The sequence below is a fragment of the Hordeum vulgare genome, chromosome 4H (genome assembly GCF_904849725.1).
Source record: "Hordeum vulgare subsp. vulgare chromosome 4H, MorexV3_pseudomolecules_assembly, whole genome shotgun sequence".
NCBI lineage: Eukaryota > Viridiplantae > Streptophyta > Magnoliopsida > Poales > Poaceae > Hordeum > Hordeum vulgare.
Window position 1 is genome coordinate 165,133,450 of NC_058521.1, and position 7,911 is coordinate 165,141,360.

Genomic DNA, 7,911 nt, shown 5'->3' on the forward strand with positions numbered 1-7,911 from the left:
AATAATTTTGGGTGGCATGCTTTCATTGTCAATGCAATGACCAAGAGTTTTCACCATCTTCCATGCTACACATACTATAGGCGGTTCCCAAACAGAAAAGTAAAGTTTTGACTCCCCCACCACGGATCAATCACACTCCACGACTAGCCGAATACTCGGGTGCCGTCCATACCAACAACAATCCAGGGGGAGTTTTGTTTGCAAATATCTTTTCAATTTGAGCATGGAACTGGGCATTCCAATTACCGGCCCCTTTCTCGTGAATGATAGTGAATAAACACGTATCGAGGATAACACGCCTAGCATGGAAGATACTAACTGCCCCTTGTCGCCACTTGAGCGGTTCGGGCATGCAAAACAGATTATTTCTTGAAGGTTTAGAGAGTGGCACATGCGAATTTACTTGGAACGGCAGGTAGATACCGCATATAGGTAGGTATGGTGGACTCATATGGAACAACTTTCGGTTTATGGAAGTGGATGCACAAGCAGTATTCCCGCTTAGTACAAGTGAAGGATATCAAAAGATTGGGAAACGACCAACTAGAGAGTGACAACAGTTATCAATATGCATTGAGATTAACCAACATTGAGTGCAAGCCTGAGTAGGACATAAATCACCATGAACATGAATATCATAGAGGCTATGTTGATTTTGTTTCAACTACATGCATAAACATGTGCCAAGTCAAGCCACTTGAATCATTCAAAGGAGGATACTATCCTATCATACTACATCATAATCATCTCAAAATTCATGTTGGCATCCAAGACAAACCATTATAAGCTCTGATGTCTAATACGCAACCTTCTCCTTGTAGACGTTGTTGGGCCTCCAAGTGCAGAGGTTTGTAGAATAGTAGCAATTTTCCCTCAAGTGGGTGACCTAAGGTTTATCAATCGATGAAGATGGTCTCTCTCAAGCAACCCTGCAACCAAATAACAAAGAGTCTCTTGTGTCCCCAACACACCCAATACAATGGTAAGTTGTATAGGTGCACTAGTTCGGCGAAGAGATGGTGATACAAGTGCAATATGGATGGTAGATATAGGTTTTTGTAATCTGAAATTACAAAAACAGCAAGGTAACAAATGGTAAAAGTGAGCACGAATGGTATTGCAATGCGTGGAAACAAGGCCTAGGGTTCATACTTTCACTAGTGGAAGTTCTCTCAACAATGATAACATAATTGGATCATATAACTAGCCCTCAACATGCAACAAAGAGTCACTCCAAAGTCACTAATAGCGGAGAACAAACGAAGAGATTATTGTCAGGTACGAAACCACCACAAAGTTATTCTTTCTGATCGATCCATCATAGTTCATACTAGAATAACACCTTAAGATAGATATCAACCAAGACCCTAATGTCACCTAGATACTCCATTGTCACCTCAAGTATCCGTGGGCATGATTATACGATATGCATCACACAATCTCAGAATCATCTATTCAACCAACACATAGAACTTCAAAGAGTGCCCCAAAGTTTCTACCGGAGAGTCAAAACGTGTGCCAACCCCTATGCATAGGTTCCCATTGTCACGAACCCGCAAGTTGATCACCAAAACATACATCGAGTACTCACATGAATCCACGTGTGCCAACCCATATGCATAGGTTCCCAATTTTCACAAACCCGCAAGTTGATCACAGTAGATAGAAACGTGCAAGACATACATCAAGTGTTCTCAAAGACTCAATCCGATAAGATAACTTCAAAGGGGAAACTCAATTCATTACAAGAAGGGATAGGGGGAAGAACATTATAAGATCCAACTATAGTAGCAAAGCCCACGGTACATCGAGATCAAGACATCTCAAGAACACGAGAGAGAGAGAGAGATCAAACACATAGCTACTGGTACATACCCTCAGCCCCGAGGGAGAACTACTCCCTCCTCGTCATGGAGATCGCCGGGATGATGAAGATGGCCACCGGAGATGGATTCCCCCTCCGACAGGGTGCCGGAACGGGCTCCCGATTGGTTTTTGGTGGCTACAGAGGCTTGTGGCGGTGGAACTCCCGATCTAGGTTTCTTCCTGGGGGTTTCTGAATTTATAGGAATTTATGGCGGTGTAATTGCGTTAGTTGGGCCCACGAGGGGGTCAAAAGCCTGCACGATGCGACCTGGGGGGGGGGGGGGGTAGGCCACGCCCCATGGGCTTGTGACTCCCTCGTGGCTCTTCTGGCCTTCTTCCAAAGCTTCGGGGGTCTCTTTTGGTCCAAAAAAAATCATCGTAAAGTTTCATTCCATTTGGACTCCGTTTGAAAAAGGGTCGAAAACATGGAAAAACAGAAAATGGCACTTGGCACTGAGTTAATAGGTTAGTCCCAAAAAAGATATAAAATAGCATATTCATGCATATAAAACATCCAAAGAAGACAAGATAATAGCATGGAACCATCAAAAATTATAGATACGTTGGAGACGTATCAAGCATCCCCAAGCTTAACTCCTGCTCGTCCTCGAGTAGGGAAGTGATAAAGAATGAATTTTTGATGTGGAATGCTACCTAGCATAGTTGTCCTTTGCAACTTCTTTCACGTGACATGAATGTTCAGATCCGTAAGATTCAAAATAATAGTTTGCTATTGACATGAAAACATTAATACTTCAAGCAAACTAGCAAAGTAATCATGAACTTTTAAAATAATAAGGCCAAAGAAAGTTATCCCCACAAAATCATATAGTCTGGCTATGCTCCATCATCCTCACACAACTAATGTAAATCATGCACAACCCCGGAATTGGCCAAGTAATTGTTTTCACACTCTTACTTTCTCAAACTTTTTATAACTATCACGCAATATATGAGCGCGAGCCATGGATATAGCACTATAGGTGGAATAGAGTGTGGTGGTGGTTGTTAGACAAAAAGGAGGAGATGGTCACATTGCCTCGACGTATCAATAGGCTATGGAGATGCCCATTAATAGATATCAATGTGGATGAGTAGGGATTGCCATACAAGAGATGCACTAGAGCTATAAGTATGTGAAAGCTCAAGAGGAAAACTAGTGGGTGTGCATCCAACTTGCTTGATCATGAAGACCTAGGGCAATTTTGAGGAAGCCCATCATTGGAATATACAAGCCAAGTTATATAATGAAGATTCCCACTAGCATATGGTAGTGACAAAGCAAGAAGCTCTCAATCATGAAGAACATGGTGCTAACGTGAAGCACAAGTGTGGAAAAAGATAGTAGCATTGTCCCTTCTCTCTTTTTTCCATTTGGGCTCTTAGGCCTATTTTTTTCTCTTTTCTTTTCTTTTCTCTCTTTATTTTTATTTTTGGGCTCTTTGGCCTTTTTATTTTTAATTTCTTCACATGGGACAATGCTCTAATAATGATGATCATCACACTTTTATTTACTCACAGCTCAAAGATCACAATGATGATGACTCCACAGGAAATGCCTCCGGCAGTGTACCGGGATGTGCAACGATCTAGCATGACGTATGACGTTGAAACATCTCGCTAGCTATCTTACGATCATGCAAAGCAATATGACAATGATGGCACAAGTCATGAGATGGAACGGTGAAGGTTGCATGGCAATATATCTTGGAATGGCTATGAAAATGCGATAATAGGTAGGTATGGTGGCTGTTTTGAGGGAGACATATTGTGGTTTTGTGCACCGGCGAGAGTTGCGCGCACTAGAGAAGCTGGCAATGGTGGAAGGGTGAAAGTGCGTATAATCCATGGACTTAACATTAGTCATAAAGAACTCACATACTTCTTCCCAAATTTTTTATTAGTAACCGAAACAAAGTGCTAAACGCATACTCCGAGGGGAAGGGTTGGTAGGTGTTAACCATCGCGCGATCCCGACCTCAACACAAAGGATGACAATCAATAGATCAATTATGCTCCGACTTCCAAACATAGAGGTTCACCATACGTGCATGCTACGGGAATCACCAACTTCAACACAAGTATTTCTAGATTCACAACACCCTACTAACATAACTCTTAATATTACCGAATCCACGTCTCAAAACTAATTAAGAGGAATCAAAACTTCTCTTTCTATTCAATTCACGTGAAGATGGAGGTTTTTGTATCCTGTTTGGGTACCTATCACATTTGGGACTACTTTCATAGCATAAGCCAACTACCAAATCACGCACCGCCGTGCTCTAAAGATATAAGCGAAGCACAACAGCAAAAATATCTAGCTCAAAAGATATAAGTGAAGCACAAGAGCAAAAGTATCTAGCTCAAAAGATATAAGTGAAGCACAAGAGCAAAAGTATCTGGCGTCTGGTACTCGACTGGTAGCTCGGGCACGGGCGCGTGTGGTGGTGCTATGCCCCAATATGCGTAGATGTCCGAGGGCATGATAATGTACCTGCCTAGATGAAGATTGAACAAAGAAGGAGCAGGCAAGGTAATAGTCTCACGAGTACCCTGACTAAATACCAGGTTATAAATCATCCTCTTATTTATATCTGTATCAAGAAAGTCATGGCGAACCATGCTATCATAATCTAGATATCTCTCAGGAAGAAGAATCTCTTCTTCATCGTGCAGTCTAATAGGTATCTCAAAATGTCTAGCAAGACGGGTAGCATAGGTACCTCCATAAACAAAGCCTTTAGAACGGTTCATGTTCAACCGTTGAGCTACTATAGCGCCCAAGCTATAAGTTTTATCATTATAAAGGGCTTCGTGCAAAACCGCAAGATCTGGGGAGCTAAGGGCCCGAGCTTTCCCACGACCAATCAAACATTTTCCCACGAATAATGAGAAGTACCGAAGCACGGGAAAAATGTATGCTAGCAGCTCTAGCGCAAGACACTCCTCTCTCGTCTCCTACAACAATAGCATCTATGAAAGTCTCCAAGTCCCATGGACGAGGTTCACGAATATCCCCAACATAAGGTAATTTGCAAACATTGCAAAATTCTGAAGTGACATGCGCTGGGGGATATCATATAACTTGAAATCAACCATAGGAGGACTCTTCCTTGGATAGAAGTTAAAGCTTTGCAGGAAAACATTAGTGAGGAGGAGGTATTGTGGACACTTATCTTCAATGAAGGCGGTAAGGCCTGCGTTCTCCACCAAGTAGTCAAAGTCCTCATAAAGTCCGGCGGCCCGTAAGAACATATCGCTTGGCCACTCGCACGCTCGAACTTCTGTAACTCGGGGGACCGGATACTCGGGTTTCTTCTTCTCATGTTCACCATCCTTGGGGTCACGGCTTGAAGAGCCTCTTAAGAACCTCCTCAACTTTTCCTTTTTCTATCTCTGAAATTTTCTGAAATTTTTAGTGACTCTAAGGAAAAGTGAACAAGGCTCAGCGAAACTCATAGAAACTACTCCGACAAGTGCCTAGAGGCCATATTACGCATCAAAACTACTTGGGACCAGCTAAAATTAGCATGCAAAGCTCAAGAACAGGGTCACCAAGGCAGCAAAAATACGCGACGTATAAGGCACTAGAGCAAAAACTAATTGGACCAATGGAGGAGTCACATACCAAGGAGCAATTTCCCAAAAACAGTTTGGTGAATGGGGCTTTGCACAAGGAGATCGAAAATTGCAGCAAGAAGGGCAAGAACACGGGTTTGAGCTGCGAAACAATTTTTTTCTCGAGGTAGGAGAAGGAGATAGGAGCTGGAATAAGTGGAGGGGGGACACATGGGTCCCACAAGCCTGGTAGGCGCGGCCAGGGGGGTGCCCGCGCCTCCAGGGCTTGTGGCCCACTGGTGCTTCCCCTTACTAGCTCTCAGTCTCAGAATTTTTCAAAAATTCCAGAAAAATCATACTTGATTTTCACGGCATTCAGAGAACTTTTATTTTCGGGACACTTTTCTACGGGACGCAAAAAGCAGAAAACACGGTAAACTAAAGCTAAATCTATGATTTTTCTTCTAAGCAACCGAAGGTGAAAGCTTGTAACAGAGGGTCGTGACTCCTCGATTCATCCGTCTCATGGTCAGTGAAAGAAATCCGTCAATGAGGTTGATCAAGTCTCCTTGACAAAATTTTTCGAATCGGATAAAAAAGAACGGAGAATTTTCGAATAGTTGGGCATTAGGTATAGGGCATTCAAAGCTCCCAATAATAATCGATGAAGTTTTTTCAATAGCATTGATGCAATGTACTCGATATTGTTTCTTCGGAAAGTGCACCGTGTGCTCATTACCGTTGACATGTAAAGTGACATTGCCTTTGTTGCAATCAATAACAGCCCCTACAGTGTTTAAAAAGGGTCTTCCAAGGATGACCGCCATGGCATCATCCTCGGGAATATCCACGATAACAAAGTCTGTTAAGATAGTGACGTTGGCAACCACAACATGCACGTCCTTGCAGATGCCGATAGGGAAAGCAGTTGATTTGTCGGCCATTTGCAGAGAGATTTCAGTGGGTGTCAACTTATCCAGTTCAAGTCTACGATAAAGAGAGAGAGAGAGGCATAACACTAACACCGGCTCCAAGGTAGCATAAAGAAGTTCTAACATAGTTGCCTTTAATGGATCAAGGTATAGTGGGCACTCTGGGATCACCTAGTTTCTTAGGAGTTCCATCTTGAGGGTATAATTAGCGAGCATGGTGGAAATCTCAACCTCAGGTATCCTCCTCTTATTAGTCACAATATCTTTCATGTACTTGGAATAGGGAGACATTTTGAGCATATCTGTCAAACGCATTTGCAGAAAGACAGGTCTAATCATTTCAACAAATCGCTCAAAATCCTCATCATCCTTTTTCTTGGATGGTTTGGGAGGAAAGGGCATGGGTTTCTTAACCCATGGTTCCCTTTCTTTACCATGCTTCCTAGCAATGAAGTCGTTCTTATCGTATCTCTTATTCTTAGACTATGGGTTATCAAGATCAACAGGTTCAATCTCCACATCCTTATCATTGCTAGGTTGAGCATCCTCATGAACACCACTATCGATATTATCACTAGCCTCGTGTTCATTACCAGACATCGTTTGGACTCTCGGGTGTAACAGCAACAGGGTTGCTAGCGTGCAAGTTCCTATCATCTTTCTTCTTCTTTCTAGGATGACTAGGTGCCTCGGTGCTAACTCCTTGAGAATGTTGTTCCATTCTCTTAGGATGACCCTCAGGATACAAAGGTTCCTGGGTCATTCTACCGCCTCTAGTGATAACTCTGACAGAATTATCATTCAACTCATTGAGCAAGTCATTTTGAGCCTTAAGTACTTGTTATACTTGAGTAGTAATCATAGAGGCATGTTTACTCAACAACTTAAGATGATTGACATTTCTATCCACACAAGCACTTAAATGACTAAGCATACGAGCATTCTGTTCCAATTATCTGCAAACATAATCATTCACACTTTGTTGTTTGGCAACAAAGTTATCAAATTAATCTAGGCACAAGCTAGCAGGTTTATCAAAAGGAATATCATTCTCATTGAATCTACGAAGAGAATTTACCTCTACTACCTGTATCGGGTTATCAAGACCATGGATCTCTTCGATAGGTGGTAGATTTTTGACATCTTCAGATTTAATGCCTTTCTCTTTCATAGATTTCTTAGCTTCCTACATATCTTAAGGACTGAGGAATAGGATACCAAGCTTGTGGGAGACTCTCTTCTTCAACTTGCGCAAAGTTGTATATTTCCTGCAAGGCATCTTGCTTCTTATGGGCAGGGAAATATTTCTCAGAGAAGTAGTAGATCATATCCTGGGGGCTACACACACAACTAGGAGCAAGAGAAGTGAACCAAGTCTTAGCATCATCCATTAGTGAGAAAGGAAATAGCTTGACGATATAGTAGTGGCGGATCTTCTCCTCACTCGTGAATAGGGTGGATATATCGTGCAGTTTGGTAAGATGTGCTACAACCGTTTCAGACTCATAACCGTGAAAATGATCAGATTCGACCAGAGTGATTAACTCAGGGT